Below are 20,653 nucleotides of genomic sequence, written 5' to 3' on the forward strand. Positions count from 1 at the left end.
CAAACAGTCCTCTTCGGTTAAATAAACACCAGGTAGCGGTGAGGGGTCCCATACCGGTCTAAACACTCGTCCAAGGGGCCGTCGGAAAAACGGAGGAACAAAGGCCCACACCCGTCAACAAAACCCCGTTCATTTCATCGAGAAGATCCTCTCCGACGACGGACAAGCATAGATTTAAATCGGCCACAAAGACTTCCTCTTTGTCGTCGGCAAAAAAGAAACATTGCTCGTCTTTAGAGTTTCGCAAATCCTCTTCTGGACAAGGGTCGTCCTTGAGACACCCGCCGACAGCCAAATCGTCGTCAACATCAACTCCGACATCAGCGATTGACATCAGGACGTCACTCGTCGATGGTCAAAACACACACATCCCCCGAGAATAAGCTAGCGCAGCCTTCAACCCCGTCGATCGCGGTCGCAATGGAGAAAACAGAGATAACTGTACAGGACAATATATCTTCTTCCAAGAGTATATTAAAATCCCTGACAAGGAAACCCGGTGAGCATGAGCATGTTCCTCTAGGAATATCTCTGATAACCTACCCAGACATCATGCCGAGGACATTTTACAGAGGAAATCACGTCTTATTTTGAGCCTGCCCAGAAGAGTGTCCAGGGGTCAATGGGCCTCATTACGAGTCCGGTGGTAACCATGCCTGAAATTCCGACAGGTTACCGCCGGACTCGTGTTACCATTCCGCCTCCGTGATTCCCGGAATCAATGGGAATGGGGAAGTGGAAACACTGGCACCATCTCGTGATGGTGCCGGTGTTTCCACGTCCGCCTGCAGGCGGGTGGTGTTAGACCCGCCAGGTCAGACCTGGCGGGAATGACACCTCCTCCTGCAGGACTCGAGATCACCCGGTATGGAAACAATGGTGGCGGTGGGTTTACCGCCACCGTTATTTCCATACCGGGTGACTCGTAATGAGGCCCAATGACCCTGATCCAGAGGAAAGTACTTCCCAGCCTTCTATTCAGGACAAACCCTCTGATTGCATACCGTCAAGAGGAGGAGACACGCCTACTCTACCTACTACACCGTGTAAGCGATATTCAATCAACACTACAGCTAAATCAATGCCTAGTCTGGGATGCTGAGGAAAACCCTTATTGATGTATTTTTATGTCCAGTTCAGTACTCTGGATGACAACCCTTGTATAGCATCCCCCTCTTAGAATCCCCCTGACCCCACTGAGCCAAGAAGTAGGTTTGTTTTGCAAATTAAAAGGTTTATTTGAAAAATTAACAAGATATATATCACACTTGTATAATAAATTAATAATTGATATCACACTTATGGATATATTGTTGATCAACAATGGGTAATCTGGCACTAGCACACTTCTTTACAATCAATGAGGAGTTAGTATGGGATGGATAAGGTAGCAAAAATACTTTTATGGTTTTAAGGGAAAAGCAATGAGGAATAAAATGCAGTACAGAAATAACTTGATATGATTTTAACAAAAGACAATGTAATCACTTTTCCTTGACAATTCACTCCCCCCCTTTATGCAATATAAGGAGATGGAAAGCAGAGCACACAGTTCTCAGGAATGCGATCAAATACAATATGAAATTCAGTTCCCCCCCAGCAGGCTTAGAGGAAAACAGGTAGAAGTTTGAAACACAGGCCCAAAATGCTTTGAATGTGATAACAACGAAGTGAGAAATGTGCTAAAAATGCTTTTAATTCCCTCTAGAGGTTCAGGGTGGGTGATATCTAGTTTATATTAGTTCAGGCTCACTTTAGCAATGCTCTATGAGTAACTAGCAGGTTAAAACGAATTTTAGCAAAGGAAAGCAAGGAGCTGCTGATTTTTACACGTGGCTGAAATTGTGCAAAATGTCAAATCGCGGCAAATTTAATCGCGTGCGTCAAGCGTAATTACGGAGGCACTATAAGTAGTAGGAAGTCGGTTCTAAGCCCGTTGGAAAGCTTAGGATCTTAGCTTTAAGATGACAGTTAAAACTCGCTCCTAGCACAAACGGTTCCGGAGATATGGCCGATTGTGTGAAGGTAGTTTTTCGGATTTGAAATTTAAAAGTTCAAAATGACAGGTGACAGTTTTCAGCTTTAAAAAGGACAGAATGACGCACACGATTCCTATGAGGTAGTTCTAAATAGGTTAAAATAGTTTTAATTAGATTATTTTAAACTAAGAGATTAGTCTGGCACAGTCCTAGAGTACTCACACTATCTTTTGGACAGAAATGACTTCGTCACCGATCTGGTCAACAGGTTGAACCGGACTTCTGGCGGTTCTGCTCACAGCGGTCTGGTCTCTGCTTCTGCTCTCTGCACTGCACAGTTCTGGTCTCTCTGGATCTCTGGTCTCTCTGGATCTTTGGTCTCTCTGGATCTCTGGTCTCTGGAGGTTGATGGATTTGAAGTCTGGAGTCTCACGGCAAAGCGTCCCACAAGAAAGTGGAAAATGAATGTCCCTACCTGTCCTGCACTGTCTGCTTTTATGTGTTTAGAAAGTGGGTGTGTGCGTGGCATAACTGAGCCTGCCCCTCTCACTTGTCATTGGCCAGTTCTCCCCTTTCCCTTGATTGGGGGAACTGAGTTGTGAGTCAGAGTGATGAGGTAGGTTTATGGTCAGAGGATCCACCCCTTGTCAATTTTCCCACAAATCTATATTTGATTCAAATACATATTTCCCAGATACACAAGTGGTTGAAATTACATGTACATATTACAGATGAATTAAGACAGGTCTCTGTTCAAGCCCCATGTTCCTGCGAGCTGGGATTCAGAAATGACAACATTTTGCGCTTTTTGGTCGATTTACCAATATCGGACATTTACCAAAAATTACACAAATGTGCGCAAGGAGTATGGACATTAATTGATGAATTGTCAGATTTTTAACATGCAGACATTTGGAGTAAGACCCTATTTTCTGCTAGCAACCCCCCAGAATACACCACAGGGTCCTAACACCTCTTAAAACGTGCACAGAAAAATCACAAGAATAATGATATTACTTATATAATTCTGACAAGTCCGTACTATGAATTATCCATCTTTTTTAAAATTATGCTCTGGCCCAGATGGGTGTGGTTTAGGTTCCAAAGCACATGGGGGAAGCTTCTGTCTGTCCCCTCCTCCAGCGGCTCCCAGAGGCACTTCTCCTCCCACTTCTCCCAAGAGGAAGCTATTTTACGAACCCCCCCAATATAACATTTGCCTGAGCCCAGGACAGTGCATTGTTCTGTGTCTCTGCCCTCTGCAGGTGCCCCTCCCCTAATCTAATCAGAGAGGAGGCAGCCAGGCCTGGGAATGCAGTTTGATCAAGTTTCAACTCCTGCCAGGCAGAATTCACTCTCTTTAAGCCAGGCTTCACTCCTGTCAGAGTTTAGACCGCTAGCGCCGGCTTGTGTCCAAAGCCGGTACTACACCCATTTTTGGGAGTTGTCTTGAATTTAACAGGAGAATTTTGCTATTTTTTTTTAATGGGCATCCTTACAGTAGAGTGGTGATGTGGAACCCCCCACAAGAAGGTTGAATCTTTGAGTGGTCTTGTGCTCATGATTTTAGCAAATTCTTGACATTAAGAAAATGAATTCCCAACAGCTCTGGGTTGCTTTTGGCAATCAGCATTGCCATTTGTAGCAGGGCTTGGATGCATGGGTAAAAACATCCCACAACCATCGGGAACACAACACCCCCTCCTAAATCCTCAATCCTTGCTCTCCCGGCAAGTGCTTTCCACACTACAGTCACTATTGGGACAGTTCAATGCCAGGCTTCCACCCCCGCAACCACAGCCGGTTCATGTATGCAGAAAAAACCAAGGGAAACATCAAAGGGATTCAGCCCTTGCCTCTAGGGACCAAGACAAACATCTACGAGCTCAATCCTCTCCTAGATCTCTGCTTCCACAAGGACATAGTTCACATATACGCCAGCAAGAAGAGGGAGAATTGATGGACACGGACCAAGACACAGGTCCATGGAACACAAGCTCCACTGCCTCTTTGTCTCCTTGCAGAGCCGACACATGGGTGTCATGCCCCCTAGATTGCTGCGCTTTTGAAAAGGCACAAGGACCTGGCGCCTACCCTGGCGTTTAGGGCAACAGCACCAACAGCATTGTTAGAGCACTACAACCCCCAGCTGGCCTTGCCCTCCATTCAAGCTTGGAACACGTTCGTGCATGCGTTCCAGGCCTTGCTTGTTGAATCCTATTTAGGCCACGCCCCCTTGAACGCTGTTGCTCCTAAACCGTCATTCTACGGTAGCATCGTTACTTAGTAATTCCTCGTTTGTGACTTTTTCCTGGTATCTTGACCTTTTGCCTGTTTTCTCGTATTTTGCCTTTGGATTTTACTTTGATACCCAGCGTTACGCTCCCCGGCTCCTCACGTTACCAAACACGGACTGTTTCTTGGACTTCTTCTCTTAGATGCAGGTTTCATCTCTGGTCGCCCGCTCCCTACCCAACTCCTGCTCATTGGGAAGAACGTTGTTTTCCAGCTCTCTCCATCGCGTGCCCTCGCTATTAACACAATATTGCAAAGGCGAGACACGGCCCAGAACTAAGTGTTCTTTTCCTTTGCCTCTGAAATCCCTTAATTCCTCTATTGGACGCTCTGCTGCTGGTATCCCGCTTGTGCCCCTGGATTCCTTGTGAACGCCTCCTTCACTGCACTGGATGCTTTGCAGCATAAGTGAAGGTGGTTTCTTTTGGTACTTTTGGTGATTAAGGACTGCCCTGGACGCTCTGCAGAACAGGTGGGGCTGGTGCTTTGTTGCTACAGAAGGACGCTCTGCTGACGCTCTGAGGATTGTGTTCTCACTTCTCCCTAGTTGCGTCCTCGTTCCACCTGGGTCAGGGACCCCCTCCCCCCTTTTTGTTTGGCATCAGGACCAACTCATCTGCATTGCCCTCTGAACTTCCTCCAGGATTGGTCAAGTATCTCAAACTCTCTACCCCCGTCTTGTGTCTTGTCACGAGTAGGTATCCCATCAATCAAGGGACTACCACAGGTAAGCTTGTGGGTTTTGGGGGTGGGAGATTGCATATATGCCTTCGAAGGATAACTGTATGTAATGGTTGCCTTGTTTTCTCCCTTCTAGCTCTGCTTTGTATCCTGCCTTTTTGCCTGAACCCTTGGACTGACAGGTTATATTACCCTGCAAGCCGTGCTCTCGGGAAGAAAGCTAATTTCTTCAGAGGTGTAAGGTCTACTTGGTCCTTCGGATCAACAGCAGACACAACGGAGTACGACAATGGGACACGGATGACCCGGACCAAGATATGTAGGGTAGTCCTGCTCAACCCTCGCCTCCAGATGGCATTGGAGCTTTCCACTCCATGGTTTCTAAGGCATGCCAGGAATTCGGCTTAATCCCCGAAGAAGAAATGAAGGACTGTTTCCTTTTTGACTACATGGGGGATCACAGGAAAGCAGTGTTTTCCATACCAATCCTGGATCATGTTTGGCAGAAGGGTCTTGGCACTCTTAAACATCCATTGACAGAGGTGGCAATTAAAGGGAGGCTGGATAAAAAGTTTAAAGCTCCTGAAACAACACCACAACACCAAAAGTCTCAATTCACAACCCACCCCACAGTCGGTGGTGTCAGCCGCAGCGAGTCTCAAGGCTCGTACGCAGCACAAATGCGCCACTCCCCCAGACAATGAAGGCAGGAAAATTGATGCCTTCGGTAAGAAGGTGCTCGCCATTGGTGCAACAACTGTCAAGGCAGCAAATGCCCTTGCTATAGTTGCTCGATACGGTCGAGAGATTTGGCATCGGTTGGCTCCTACATTATAACACTTACCGGAGCAACAGAGGAAGGAAGCCATGATGCTGGTGCATGAAGGGGAAGAAGTCTCAAACCACAGCATTAATATCGCTGTAGATCTTGCTGATACTGGGTTTAAACAAATTGGCAATGGGGTGGACCTGCAAAGGCAAAGATGGCTACGATGCACTGATTTTCAGCAAGAAGTTCAGCACAAAGTGGTCAACATGCCTTTGAAGGAGAAAATCTGTTTGATGACAAGATTGAGGAGGTCCTCAAAACCATGAAAGCAGACTTAGACACTGCTAGATCTTTTACTTTCCTACAGGAAAGGTGGCCCTTTCCGTCCTTTCATGGAGCCTCGGGTAATTCCAGGTTCTCGTCCTCAAGAGATAACAAGAATTACAACAGATCTGGATATTATTCTCAGGGCTGCAAGAGAAATTACCAGTCCTCCCAGCACAGCATGGAGTATCATCAAGGACATCGAAAGCGCGTATCAGCCACCTCTCAGAGGTAAGCAGAGCAAGTCCCAACAATGACTGCCTCAGATGAGGAAATTTGCTGTTTTTCCTCAGCAAGTAGCAAACAATAAACAAAGGACAGGTGGATGCTAGGTGCCATCCAGCACAGCCATTTTGTTGGAATTCAAACGCCCACAAATCCTGTTACTTCCCATAGATGTATCACACCTGCACCTTCAAATTCTACAACAGGAGGGGCCTCAAATATTAAAGAAATGGGCAATCGAAAGGGTGCCTCGTTCGGCAAAGGGAAATGCAGCATAGTCCCATTACTTCGTCGTCAATAAACCCTATGGGAAGTGGCGTCCTATCATGGACTTGAAAAAGCAGAAGGTCAAGATGGTGACACTTCAGGACATCATAAAGGCCATCCAGCCTTGCGAATATCTTGTGGTGTTAGACCTCAAGGATGCATATTTCCATATTCCAATACATCCAAGACACCGGAAGTATCTCAGGTTCAAGGTCGGCAAAAGCCACTACCAGTTTTGAGTACTTCCTTTCAACCTAAAATCAGCACACAGGACGTTCAGAAAATGCTAAGCACCAGTACCAGCTTTTCTCAGAAATCTGGGCCAACACACCTACCCATATCTGGGCGACTGGTTGCTATGAGGTCCAACTTATCAACAGACCATGTTTTCTCTGAGACAAACAGAAGCCCTTCTCTAACCATTGGGATTTGCAATAGATTACACCAAATCTTGCACAGTTCAGTCAAAAGGTTTGGTGTTCCTTGGCGCGCAGCTCCTCACACACCAAAGTCTTGTCAGGCCCTCCTCAAACAGGGTGAAAAAACTGATAACCCTAGCAAAATCCTTCACTCCAAACAAGCGAGTCACAGTGCGCACATACATGGCACTCCTAGGTACCGTGTCTTCCTGCATCCATCTAATCCCCCATTCAGGCTACATATGCGGCCAATGCAAATGTTTCTAGCTGCCAGATGGCCCCAAACCCAGAGGTCCTGGTCAGACAAGATCGCCATCACTCAGACTCTCTCAACTGCATTAAAATGGTGGACATACCCCTAGAAACTCGCAAAGGGGATGCCCCATGTGGAACCTAACTACCATCTCACAATTGTGACTGATGCCTCCCTGGTAGGATGGGTAGCTCACCTGGTCAAACAGCAAGTCAGAGACATGTGGACTCCCGAAGACTCCATCCTCCACATAAATGTGTTGGAACTATGTGCTGTACATTGGGCCCGGAAATCCTTCCTTCCTCTAATAAAAAATGTGGTGGTACCAGTCCTTGCGAACAACACAACCACAATGTTTTATCTGAGGAAACAAGGCGGAACATGGTCAAACACCCTGTCCCAAGAAGCACAGACCATTTGGCACTGGGCCATCTGCAACAATATTATGGTCCAAGTATTCCACCTCCCGGAGATAAAAAACAAACAGGCGGATACACTCAGCAGTGATTCATCACAGTCCCACAAATGGCAACTACACAACAACCAGATATCCAAAATCTTCTCGACATGGGCCATCCTCTTCTGGATCTATTCGCCACTATGATCAACAAGCAGTGCAAGAAATACGCGAGCAGGGTGCATCATCCTGACTCTTAGGGCGACGCATTCGCGTTCCCATTGACATCTCATCAGGAAGACAATACAGATGATACACAAATATCACTGCAGGATAATCCTGGTAGCCCCGTACTGGCCCAGACACACCTGGAACTCGGACCTCCCTCAACTAGCAGCGGACAATCCAATCTAGGTTCTCACGCCAATCTTCTGTCACAAAATGACGGGGTGATTCTGCACCATGACCCGGGCTCGCTCAAATTAACACTGTGGCTTCTGACCACTCTGAATTTGGCCACTTAAACATCTCTCAAGACTGCCAACACATTCTAGTAGCAGCTAGGGCTCCGTCCACTAACGTTTCCTACAACCACAAATGGAAAAGGTTCTGTACATGGTGTGCACAGCACTCCAACCTGCAACCACTGGCCATCAAACTGCATCAAGTTTGTGACCTGGAAGGTGGTATTCTTAATAGCCATTACATTCTCTCAATGGGTTTTGGAGCCACAAGTTCTGGTTGTAGATCCTCCATATTTCCAATTCGCAAAGGACAAGGTGATTCTGTCCACAAATCCTCACTTCATCCCAAAAGTGCCATCAGAGTTTAACAAGATTGCATCCATAACTCTGCCTACTTTCTTTCAAAAGGCCACTTCACCAGCAGAGAAAGCCCTACATTCCTCGGACGTGAAAAGGGCACTAAAATATTATTTAGACCGGACAAAGTCATTTAGATCAACTAAATAGCTTTATGTCGCCTTTGGCTCATCCAACAAGGGAAAGTCCATTTCTAAACAGGGTATTGCAAGATGGATTTCATCTACAATCTATGTCTGCCACTTAAAGGCCAACAGGCCTCTGCTATCTGCAGCGGGAGGCCATTCTACAAGAGCCACGGTTGCCTCAGCTATTCTCTGGTCCGGAGTGTCCATCAAAGACATTTGCCAGGTGGCAACATAGGCAGGACCTCACACTTTTACCAGGCACTACTGCTTACAGCAACAGCACGCTGAAGACATGCGCCTGGGACGAGCAGTCCTTCAACGACTGTTCCAGCAAGGTAAACCCTCCAGCTTCCGGGGTATTTTTTCTTATACTTATGTATGTATTCTCGCACTTGCGCAGAAAATTTGCAAGTCTCTAATTTCTGTTTGCCTGTTTTATCTCCTCCTAACATGTATACTGCTATAAAATCTATTCACAGCATGTGAATCCATGAAAGAGCCAATGCTGGAGAAGGGAGCAGTTTCTTACCTGTAACTCCATTTCTCCAGCGTTGGTATCTTTCATGGATTCACATGCACCCTTCAGCCTACCCCCTACAGGCAAACATCCTCTACAGGGGGATATCCTCCTGCTAGAGTGGTTAAAATCTGAGGGGAAGCTTCTAGGGAGGAGCTATACACTCGACGTCCTATTGGTGGGGACCAAAGTCACTCACAACGAAGTCGATGGGACACTCAGTGTAAAGTTTTTCCATAGGAAAATTATTAATTAAAGTAACCAAGGATTCCCCAGCCTGACGACGGGGAATATTCACAGCATGTGAATCCATGAAAGATACCAATGCTGGAAAAATTGAGTTACAGGTTAAGAAACTACTCCCTTTCCTCCTTTCCCTTAAATGCTCCTCCCTTCTTAGGGATTGATTCTCTCCTTATCCAATCATAGATATCCTCCCGGCCCTGGGCTGTGTACAGGAGGAAGCTTTAAACAGGGGCTTAAATCCTGCCCCTTTCTCTGCATGGTCTTGCTGCTTGCTAGCCGGAGTGACTGGGTAAGTTCAGGGTTTCATGTCTTATCCCAGATAAGTCCCTTATGGACACTTGGTCCCTCCTCCTTCCTTAATCTCAGGTGATCCAGTGCCTCTCTCTGGCCACTGGCAGCCTCGTCTCCTCCCTTTGGCACACTGTGCAACCCAGGGAGCTGGTGCACTTGGGATGTAGCAGCTCTCTCCATGCTCCCCAGGGCGCCAGCATTTGCTGATGGTCGCGCATGGATCCCTGGCTGCACCGCTGGGCTGGGTGACTTTGTTGCTGCGCAGGCTTGGTCGCTGCTCCGGATGGATGCTCCAGCATGGTCTGTACCCTCTGCCGTCTTCTCAAGTTCTGAAGGCTGCTGGTGTGTTCTCCTTCACCCGTCTCCAGTGGTTCCCACAAGCGGGCAAAGATTGTAAATTACAGGTAAGTAGGGAGGTAAAGGTCTGAACAGATACATACTGACAAGGCGACGAGGGATCAGGTTCGGTCAGGGTTGAAGGTGCTGGCCGTGTCATAATTCTTACATTTTTTTTATTTTTTATCTATTTGAGTTAATTGAATTAACACATTTTTTCAAAAGAAACATTTATCAACACTACTAATTCTTACATTGGTTATTCATGATGGATTCCAGTGGTGGATAGTGCAATCGATGTCACTGGGAGTTCAATGGAGTGAGTGCTACATTGTATATAGTTAACCAGTCGTACACCACAAAAGTGGTTTCTTGGCGGTAGGCCCTGCAAGGTTGAGGAAAATGACTATATTATCAAAGCCGTTAAGCTAAGTCCTTTTTGAGCAAGTTCCTGAACACAAGACGATTGGTTGTAACACACCATTGAAAGGTCTTTCCACTCTGTAGGGGCCAGTACGGAGAAAGATTGAATACCTTTATGAGCAAAATGTTAAATAGGAACGAGAAAAATAAGTTGATGAAACGAGTGAAGTAAGCCGGGAGGTGTGCATAATGTAAGATGATGCATAAGAAAACAAGCATTGACCCAGTCAATAGCTTGGGCTTTTCTTTAGGCATGGGATGGGCATTGGCTAAACACTGATATAATGATGGAATGGGCCATAAATGGAAATAGCTGAAAAATGTAAGTGTTTACCGGGACATATGCTAGCAGTACCTGTCAAATGCCAAGGACTTCAATGCATGGAAGCCATATAAATCAAGGGGCAGAAGGCACACTTCGTTAAGGTTTTTTTATTACAGCAATAGCTGCACTTAAACCTTTGACTCTCAGCAGAAAGCTTAGAAAAAGATCTGGCGGGCTAATATTTGATGTTGCTGCTTTATAGCGCTAACTCAAAGAGATTCCAGGAAGATGCGTTTTGGGTTGGGAGGAGCAGGTACTGGTTCGAAAGGCTTCCGGGATTTGTATAGCCATGGGCACTCAATGAATGGGTGGCTCTGTTTAATGCCATCTTCTCCAACCTGAACCCCAATGCATTTGTTTTGGCTTATAGGTGGCGCTTAAGAGTCTCCTAATGGCTAAACTAAAAATGTGCCGTAGAATAAAGACAGCGATGTGCAACCAAATCCTAAAAGTGGATAGCTAACGAGTGCAGTTTAGCCAGAAAAGGTGAACTGTAGTCACACTCATCAAGACCAGTGATGTCATGCAGAAGTATGATAAGCATCAGACACAAGAACACAAAGACATAGGGGCACTACTTTAATCAAGCCAAGATTGGACAAATGCCTTGTTAGTGGACGTCTAAGCTGGCGATGCAATCTAAGGTAATTAAAGATTTGATGGGGAAGACGCAGCTAAAACTAACAAAGTGACGTCACTGCAAGGTTCTGTGGACCAAGAAAAATAGGTATCACACTTTAAACAAAGATTGCACACAATAGGGTTATAGGTCAAAGGATCGAATCAAAAGGATCGAAATACAATAGGGTCGAATGAAAGGACCGAAAACAAAAGGGTCGATTTTTTTAAAAATGTTATTTATTTATTTTATTTTTGGGTGGGGGGTCCCCCAAACCCCCTTCTTTGTGGTAAAAACCACTTTTTTATCCTATACGGAAACCCCCCAAAAATATATATTTAAAAAAAAAAAATTAGACCCTTTTGTTTTAGGTCCTATTGACTCAACCCTATGGCATTCAACCCTTTGGATTCCAACCTTTGACCAGTCTCACACACAGGGTAGACTTAAAGGAAAATGAAAATGACATCAATATTTTGAGAAATACAATTGGATGTCCTATTTTATAAACACACTGTGGTCTGTGGGAACCAGTAACCTCCCGTCTCCCATTTTCAGGAAGTTCGATTTACTTTTTCTGCATCTAAAAATTGGAGTAGCTGCACTGATAGGTACAGACCTCAAATCCCAACGCTCTTACCAAAGAACAGAGAGCTCGTAGACAGGAACTGCATCAGACCATGTTTCCCAGTATCATCCGCAGCACAGTGCTAGCAGTAGTCATGCTCATCTTCCTGAGATCCCGTTAGCCTACATCTGACCCTCGGATTCAATTTTGAACCTTAACTTGTGTCACAGATGGCCTTAGTAATGCTGAACAGTCCCACACCAATGGCCGTCCCTTTCACGTCTCCCATGGGTGTCCCACCTCCCTAGCCCAGACTTTTCTACAGGCGACTTGTTTTCATGTTTATCCCGCTCCCTCTCTCACCCTCCCCCTCTCTCTCTACCCTTTCTGTGATTACTACTCCTTTACTCAGGGATGTGATGCTCTCTTCACCGTCTCAGTGATATGATGCCCTGCTTACCCTCCAGAGATATGAGGCCCTACTCACCCCTTCCCCAGCCCCAGGGAGAGGGTGCCCTGCTTACTTTTCTTCAAACACCACTCATCTCTCTCCCTTCTCCCACACAATCTGGTCTTCATCTCATCTCTTCTCTCTACTTCGCTCCATCTGATTTCCACACTCTCTCTTCTTCTCTCTGCTTCTCACCTTTCTCAACACCCCTCTTGCCACCTCTCTTCTTACACTCCCATCTCTCCATATCCCTCTGCTCTCCTCACCCCACCTCTCTCCAACACAAAATCCCTATTCGATGCCTTAGTATTATCACACTCTCTCTGCCTATGTCTTCCAACTACCCCCTTCCTGCTTCAATATTACTTCCACTACCGCCTTTCTACTTTCTCCACACCATCCTACCCTACACTCTCTCCCAATTTCTTTCTCGCTCTCTCACTCACATTTTAAACCCCCCTCTTTCTCACACTACATTGCATACAACTGTTACCACTCTCTCACAATCAATACCTCACTTGTACTCTGCTCCTACTCTGCCACCACCTCTTCAGCACTCCGCAACCATGTCCGCCCTTCCTCTCGTTTTTCGGTCCACCTCCACACCTTCTGACCTCACCCATACAACCCACGCTCTGCACTCTATTCCTTCTCCTTTTATAGTGCTCCTTACCATGTTCTGATGCACCCTACCTTCCATCGACTGCTGCACTCATCTGACTTTAGAGACCAATAAAAGGCTGTTCTTTCCACCTTCAACCAAAAGATCAGGACACGGTGCAGCAACATCTTAGAGCAAGAGAAGCCCAGAAGTACACTTGTCTCACTCAAGCCCAACACTGTATTCAGCAAGAAAGAAAATAAAGTTGCCGACCACATGCTATGGAGAACCCGCACTTTACAAGCACTTAACCATTGTCATGGCAGCTTCTACCTGTGCATGTGCAGGAAAGCATTGAGTTCTAAAATTATGGATGTGATTTTTAAAGCTGTGTCCGAGGCTCCACACAAGTTAGAACCACCATCTGGTGAAACAAATGAGCCACAATGACTTTTCAAAATGAGCCAGTGGGAGACCCAAGAGATTAAAAGGACACACCTGAAACTCATACCAAGCCCAACCGCGGGGAGGAGCGGACAAACGATAAGCTGAAAGACAGGAAAGACAGGAAAGTGGGGAGTTTCGGAGCATGAGATGATCAGAGATTGGAGCGAGTGGTTATTGGAAGGGAGAGCTCGGAGGTGGAGGGGAGTGGAGAACAAAGAAAGGAGTGGAGGAGAACAAAGGCGAGAGGTGGAGAAGAGAGAACAGCAGGTGCCTCTTCCTTCCTACTCTTAACTCTTAGATCAAGGGTGCCTCTGCCCATGCCTCCGAAGTGAGGGGCAATTTCTGTTTGGACCTGTTTGGACCAGGAGGATCCAGGGCCTGTACTCCTGCTCAGACAGCTGGTAAGCATGCACCAACATGTGTTTACTCCCTCTGTCCCCACAGACCATCCCCACCCCTCTGGTCCCCCTGTGATGTTCCCTTGTGCCCCCCCTGCCTTCTCGCACCCAGGTGTTGCCTGTTTTGCTTGATTATTCTACCCTCCCCCCACCCAGCCTACTTCTGCAGGAGTCTGTCCTGATACATTCTGGTTTCACCATCACCTTCTTGTGGCCAATGCTGGATTTGACTTTTATGGTCTTCATTGATTCACGGTGCGTCACACTTTCTCATGGTGGCCCTGAATCATCCTGTTCCCATCTACATTTTGTATCCAGGCTTCCAACTTTGTGTTACTACTGACTTCTGCAATTGTATTCGCTCTCCCCTCTTACTTCTCCACTCTTTTTGACTGCTTACTCTCTGTTCTCTCCTCCTCTCCCTTTTCCTATCTCCTCCCCTCGTCCCCTTACTTTCTTACTCTATCAGAATTGTCTCTGGACCTAGTATGATAGCACCCTCGTCTGTCTCCTACCCACTCCCCTTACTTGTCCCCCCTCCCTCCAACACTATCTGAAATGTCGTCAGGCCTAGTACGATAGTCGCTTGTTTCGTTCCACCCCTCCCTTTCTGCACCCCTCTCCCTCACCTTTTGTTTTCTCGGCTCTACCAGAAATGTTGTCAGGCCTAGTACGGTAGTCGCCTGTCTGTTTCCATTTCCTCCCCACTCTCCCCCTCCCTTCCTTATCTCTGTCTTAGCTCTTGCACTATCTGAAATGTCATCCGGTCGAGTACGATAGTTATTTCACATCCTTACTGTTCATGACCTGTAAGAATGTCATTGTGTAAATGAGAGGCCTGGCAGCAAGGATTGTTGAACCAAACAAAACCTTTATTCAGGATGCAGGTATAACTGCTTCAATTTAAAAGGCTCTTAATAAAGATTACTTCTTCCTTCTGTAATAAGGATGAGGCTTCACAAAGGTGTAGCTAGTTTTCATAAACCCACAGCGTCTCGGGTGCTCCTTCTCTCTCGGGTTCCTGCATTCTGTCATTCTGTCAGCCTGTCATTTGTCTCCACCTTATATAGGGGCTGGAGGGTTGTGAACCAATCAGGGAGGTATTGTTCAGGTAGTCTACAAAAGTTCCCATAAGCCCCGCACCCCTTTCTCTCGTAACGAAGGTTGCCTCCATGCCTGGTCCGCCAAGCCCACGTAACCGAAAGGAACGCCGGCCTCCATGTGAACCGACACCGCCGCAGTCGCTGGACCTCTGCAACGAGAAATGAAAGGTGAGCGTTGCCGGGGTTCTCCGTAATCCGGTACTCCCACTTATTTCTCTGTCGCGGCTTTCCACTGCCATGTGAACGGAACTGCTTGATGGTAATCCACCGGCTATTGGGGAGCATAACTGGTCTGATTGATGTTACCCTGCTGACATGAGAGTATATTTCTCGGGTATAGGGGAGTGGGTACGGCCGGGAGGCTTCTGTTCCGGTCTTCTCTAACCCCACCTTCCGAGGACTCGCGGCCATCAGCCGCCTGTGACCATGTATGTCCTCGACATTGTTGTTCTACCCCCTTTGTTTGGTCTATGTCGAAACGAACCATGCTTTCTTCCTTCCATTGCTCTGTGATTAATTGTTCTCCTTTGATCTTCTCTGTTCAGTCGTGCCGCTGCTGGTGTCCTTTCTTCAGTGTTCCGTTCACACATTGTATTTTCCCTTGTTCCCTCCCTTGCCTTGAAGTGCTTGGAACACATTGCGTATAGGCGCAATATTAATAAACTATCAGATCAGATCATCCAACTGAGGAGATAATGTGATCGGACTTCCTTTGACCTAGAGTTCCTTTTAGCCATTGTAGAACTAGGAATGCTATGGATTGATTAGAGAAGACCTGTTTTCAGCCCTCCATCCCAGCATGGTGCAGTCATGTGATTCAGGCCCATGGCATGACTGGGGCCAGAGAGCAAAGGCACCAAAGGAAAATTAGGGACGTTTGACAGAGCATGATATGATATGATATTTTATATATATTGCATTCATACACAGGTGTTTCAGAGCGCGACAAGGCAAGGGAGGGGAACAGGGGAGAATGAAACAACGATCTTACTAGGCCCAGTGGCATTGAGAACGTGCAAGCGCATGGGAGAGGGGAGGGGAAAAGTGCATGGGGGAGGGAGAAAGTGGAAAGTGCAGAGCAAAGGAGAAACAGGATAAATAATCATTAAAATAAATAAATAAATAAATAAATAATACAATCAGCACATAGTGGTAGTGCAGCCAAGTGGCAAGTGCTATGTTTGAGGCAGCAGATCAGGTGGGTCTCATGAGCGCAGGAGGGGAAAAAAGGGGGGGGGGGCTCTATGGTTACAGATACAAACCCCAGTGCAAGGGGTGGCCCAGAGGCAGTGCGGTAGGGTGGCAGGATGAGCAGGTACCTGGGACCAGAGACAGAAGGTGTCCCAATGCAAGTTTCCAAGAGAGCAGATCAGCAGGGGAGGGGGGGGGGGCGAAGGCAGAAGCAAAGAGGAAGGTCTTGAGGTGCTTCCAGAACCTGGGATGGTTTTCCTCAAGTTTTAGAGAGGCAGGGAGGCTGTTCCAGAGGGAGGCCCCAGCCAAAGACAGAGATCTACCCCCAGCTTGTTTCTTTGAAAAACGACTGACCCTGACGGAGTTAGAGGAGAAGGAGCGAAGAGCTCACGAGGGGAGGTATTTACGGAGGGATAGCTGAAGATATTTTGGACCCAGGCCTCTGAAAGCCATGTGGACAATGCAGAGGGTTTTAAATGTGATCCTTGCATGCACTGGGAGCCAATGGAGAGATTTCAGAGCTGGAGAGATACGATCCCAGGGCTTGAGGCCAAGGACAAGTCTTGCAGTCCTGTTCTGAATTTGTTGCAGAGGGCAGAGAGAAAAGGCAGGTAGATTTAGAAAGAGGCTGTTACAATAATCCAACCTAGAGAGAACCAGAGCTTGGGAGACAGTGAGCTTCTAGGGGAAAGAGAGGAAAGGTAGAGTATCTATAAGGAAGTGCAGTAGGAAGTTTGACTTTTTAGAGACCTCAGAGATGTGGGCAGAGAAGGAAAGTGTAGAATCAAAGATGACCCCGAGGTTCTTATGTGACAGAGCATGCCAAGGTGATGTGAGAGAAAGAAGGAGGGATGAGCGGGGTGGTAGGAAGGATAGCTCAGGGGCAACATGTTTATCTTGGAAGCAAGATAACGCTGCGCAACACAGGTTTGAATCCCAAACCTGCACTTAGAAACCACTCGCTGGCATTAAACGTGTTATAAAAGAACAATTATAATTAGAAACGAACTTGGGTGCTAGACAGGGAGTTAGAGAGAACAGGAGAGCCTGTCAGAGGAGAGTTTGAGTGCGTATATGAGAGTGCGGGATACAAGACATCCTGAGAGATAAACTTGTGTGAAGGAAAGGGGTAAAAAAGTGAAGTAGAACATGAAGGACCTGCGGCTTATGTGATAGGGTATGGTGGTATGGTGTGATACGGGAGTAGGCCTTGCGAGAAAGGAGATGACGTGATTGAGTATGGGACACATGCAAGTGGCGGATTTCAGGGACAGCTGTAATGCGGTTGGGAGAAATGGATATGAAATGGGATGGTATGAGAAAAGAATGGGCGAGATGTGAGGTTTTGGATCATTAAGGTGAGAGAGGGTCAGAAGGAGAAACTAAGGCAGCTGAGCGTAGATTGGGAGGCAACGAGAAAAAAAGGTTTGGTATGACAGTTGAGCTGTGTGAATGGTGCCAAGAGAGTTGGGTGAGAGGGAGGGCGTTGATGCAAGGATAGTTATGTTGAAAGATAGAGGAAGATGAAAGGAAAAGTGTGTGGGAGTATATGGTGAGTGGTGAGAGATGAGCTTTGGGAGAGACCAGTGCCTCTGAACGATTAAGATGGAAAGAAAGTAGTGTAAGTGAGGTTGTGAGAGCAGAGGGTTGTGATAGAGAAGGGCTTGAGAGGGGATGATGTGGGAATAGGGTGAGGGTGTGAGAAATAGTTCACAAACACGGAGGAGTGGATACATGGGCTATGTGAGAGAGGTTAGTGAGACAGTTAAAAGGGTGGTTAAGTAATGAGTGTATGTGTAGTGTGAGTGGGTGAATAATCAGAAATAACAAGTACGAGAGAAAACATTGTCAAGATATGTGGCAGAAGATGAGAGCACGAGGTAGAGAGGGCAGGAGAGAAGAGATTACAGCAAGCATGGCATGAGAGGAGGGTGAGAAGAGAGGATGAGGGGGTATAGAGAGAGAGGGAGAGGGAGAACATGAGAGCAGAGGAGGGAGCTAGAAATGAAAAATAGATGGGAATCGGATGGGGACCCGAGTTGGGAGCGTGCAGAATTAAGAGGTAGGATGTACTAGAAGGAGGAGAATGAAAGTTGGTAAAAGAGATAGAAGAGCAAAAGAGGATTATAGTTCAAGGAGAGAATCAAGCAAAGGAATAGACAATATTTATTGAGACATAATGATAGGGCATTTTTAACTTTCTCTTGAAGCCCTTTTTTAGTGAAATGGCAATGGCCTTTCTATCTTATAATGTATGATTTCAGAAAACCAATTATTCAGAGAAAGGTGGTGCCCTCTTAGTCCCGTTTTAAAATCAAACAAAATCCAAGTTGTGATAACTTTTATTGAACTTACTGAAGAATTATGCTCTCCAGCGCTGCTGGTTGCTTCCATGACCACCAGTCTGGCTTTAGAGCATCCAGAGGCACAGAAACTGCTCTTCTGAACACCGATGAAAATCTGCTCTCAAATCTTGATTCAAACTCTCCCTATGTCCTCATTCTATTCGACCTGTCCTCTGCCTTCGATATGGTGAACCACAACACCCTGATCGCACGTCTCTGTGATACCCTGGCCATCACTGATCAGGCCCTGGCATGGCTAACAGCCCATCCCAGGTGGAACTGGGTCCTTTCTCTCCCCTATCACTCTCTCTATGTGCAGTGTCCCCCAGCAATCTAACCTATCCCCCTGGTATTTCAATGGCTATATGGCTCCCCTGGCCTATATGCTAGCCACCTTTACCTCCAACTTTCAGTGTTATGCGGATGATACGCAGCTCTCCTTCAGGCTACCCTTGGCCTCTTCCTCACTCATACCTGACTGTCTGTCTGCAATTCAGTCGTGGTGTGCTGCAAACAACCTCTGTCTCAAAGCCAGTAAGACAGAGTGGGCCTCATTACGGCTTTGGCGGTAGCCATGCCGCTATTGGCGGCATGGCTGCCTCCAAAACCGGGTCTGGGTTCCCTGAATGGGGAATTACCGGGCCATTCTGAGTTTGGAGGGCCCGGTAATTCCTCCCTCAGGGAACCCAGGCCCGGACCTTCCCCATTCCCATTCGAGCCCCCATAGGGCTCAATGGGAATGGGTGCAGGGAGCTAACAACGGGCTGATTACGACCGGCCCGTTGTTAGCTCCATGGTCCCCTCGCGGGACCCGGTAACACGCCTGGTTTTACCAGGTGTCCTTACCGGGTCCCGCGAGGGGACCTCATAATCAGGCGGAATGGGTTTAACGGGTCTGCATCCATTTGCGGCACCCGTTAACCCATTCCGCCAGGGTTGAAATGAGGCCCAGTGTGTCTTCATTGGGACCCCTCCTCCTGCCTTCCCTCTTTCTCTCTGGCCGGCCTCCCTTGGCCCGGCGCCTCCACCTACCAACAAGGCAAAAAACCTGGGGGTCATCTTCGCCTCCACTCTCTCCTTCTCGTCTCACATCGTGGACATCTCTAAAAAGTCCCACTACCAACTGAAACTTCTCAGAGGTATTCTACCTTTTCTCACTTACCCCCAGAGGCTCACCGCGTCCAGAGCTCTGGTCCTCTCTAGACTGGATTGCTGCAAAAGCCACTTTCTCAACCTTCCCTCTTCTACCCTCCATTCTCTTCAACTCATCCAGAACAGAACCGCAAGACATATTTCCTTGGCCTCAAGCCCGGGAACTGCATCTCTCCGGTGCTGAAATCCATTGGCTGGCTCCCTGTTGTTGCAAGGATTAAGTTCAAGACCCTTTGCATTGTTCACAAGGCTTTCTGGGGCCTGGACCCAATCTTTCTACAACGTTCTCTTCCTAAATACTCTCCTTCCATCTTCATCCACTGCAGGTGCCTCCCTCTGGAACAGGCTCCATGCCTGTCTCTGCATTGAGCAGGATCTCCTTAAGTTCGTGAAACTCCTCAAGAGTTTCCTCATTGCCTCCTCCCTCTTTCTCCCTCTCCGCCTCTTTCTGCTCTCTCGCTCCTCTACTTCTGCTCAGTTACGCTGACTGGCTGCCTGATGTACCTTCAGAACCTCAAAGGGCCCAAGCTTTCCTCACCAGTCTCCTGCACTTGCCGAAGCACTACTGTACTTAGGTTACGACCCACGAGAGTGGTATCGCTCTGAACTTAACTCATGTTCTGACGGGACTGGGCGCACTTGGTCTGTATTCCCCCCGCCCTCCCTGCCCCACGCACTTCCTGCCCTGTGCATCTGCATGATCTGAATGCACCATGCCTAGTAAGATCGTTTGTATTGTCTGTCTTCCTTATGTCTTCCCCCATGCATGGTTGCACTTTGAAACACTTGTGTATAAGCGCATGATAAATAAACAATCAATCAATCAATAGTAGTTTCATTAGCTTTTTAAGTCCCAGGGACAACTTCATCAGATGGTGGTCATACGACAAATGTGCAACAAAGAATATCACACACAGAGCTGGACATTGCTTTCACATAGAATGGAAAGCAAAGAGAATGGATTCTTCCACTTTTAACTCCATTGGCTGCAGGAAGAAGTAAAGCAACACACAATATTTGTATTTTTGCATATTAATAGGCAGTGTTGGGAGTCTTAATCCTCATGAGTCTAATATCAGACA

At 47.1% G+C, this 20,653-nt stretch overlaps 1 protein-coding gene across 4 annotated transcripts in view; it reads left to right on the forward strand.

The window, feature by feature from the left end:
* Positions 1-20,653, forward strand: part of DOCK4 (dedicator of cytokinesis 4) — a 2,129,281-nt gene that overhangs the window by 669,897 nt on the left and 1,438,731 nt on the right. The window lies entirely within an intron of this gene.

This window comes from Ambystoma mexicanum, chromosome 12 (assembly GCF_040938575.1).
Source record: "Ambystoma mexicanum isolate Mex_15411 chromosome 12, UKY_AmexF1_1, whole genome shotgun sequence".
Lineage (NCBI taxonomy): Eukaryota > Metazoa > Chordata > Amphibia > Caudata > Ambystomatidae > Ambystoma > Ambystoma mexicanum.